Source organism: Phoca vitulina, unplaced genomic scaffold (genome assembly GCF_004348235.1).
Source record: "Phoca vitulina isolate PV1807 unplaced genomic scaffold, GSC_HSeal_1.0 scaffold37, whole genome shotgun sequence".
Lineage (NCBI taxonomy): Eukaryota > Metazoa > Chordata > Mammalia > Carnivora > Phocidae > Phoca > Phoca vitulina.
The window spans coordinates 9,876,773-9,877,797 of NW_022589740.1; positions in this window are offsets into that span (position 1 = coordinate 9,876,773).

A 1,025-nucleotide genomic window follows, 5' to 3' on the forward strand; every position below is an offset into this window, starting at 1 on the left:
AGCTCATGAGGCAAGGTGAGGCGGACCCCGCGTTACCTTTGCCCCCCCCCCCCCCGCCCCGCCCCGCCGTTCCCGCTGTTCTTTCTTTCTGGATGCTGGACACTTCCAAGGTAACCTCGTGCTCACGCTGGCTGCTAACCCTGGTGCCAGGAACGCACCCCCCGCTTGCCCGCCCCTTCCCCCCACACCCCCCTTCCAGGCAGCGGGGCCGCAGCGCCCGGAAGCCCCACGCGAGCGGTGACTTCGCTCTGCCTCGTCCTTCCCCGAAGCCCTGAGGCTTAGACTTTTCCCACCAAGTCACCCACAACCCCTCCCCGTGCCATCCCCCCTTTCTGTGGGGGGAAGAAGTTTAAAGCCGGGCTCCCTTCGCATTACACTTGCCGGGGGGCCTGTCTCGGCTGGACTGCAAGGGGGCGAGGATCCGCCCTAGCTCGGCGCGTGCGGGACGGACTGTTAGACCGTCCGCTCTCCGCTCCTACGCGCCCGGACTGCGAGGTCCCTCCTCGCCCGAGGGACCTACTTACACAGTTGGGACTGGGCACCTTTCCCGGACCCCAGGGAGCGGTCGCGGGTTGCGCCGTGCCCCGAAGGCTGCTGCAGCCGCGCGGCGCGGGCGTGCGGCGTGTGGCGGGGGGCGGGAGGGGGCGGAGAGCGAGGGCGCGCCCGGGGCCGGCGGGAGGCGGACCCCCCGTGGCAGGTGGGTGCGGCCGGCGGGGGCCGGGGCAGCGGCGGTGGCGGCGGCAGCAGCAAGTGGTTGGGCCGCGCTCATTTCCTTCCCTCCCCCCCGGCCTCGGGGTCCGCCCGCGGTGCCCAGTGCGTGGCGCCCGCGGCTCGGCTCCGCGTCCCAGCCCGCCGCCACCGGCCGCTCCCTTCCCCGCCCGTCCATGTCCCTGCCCGTGGTGCTCCCGGGCTCCTGCTGCCCTGTGGCCGGGTTCTCGGGCGGGCCGCAGGCCGGGGGCCCGGGCGCCGCGGCCGCCGCCGGCCAGGAGCCGCCGCTGCCCCCGCTGCGGCCGCGCTGGCCCCGG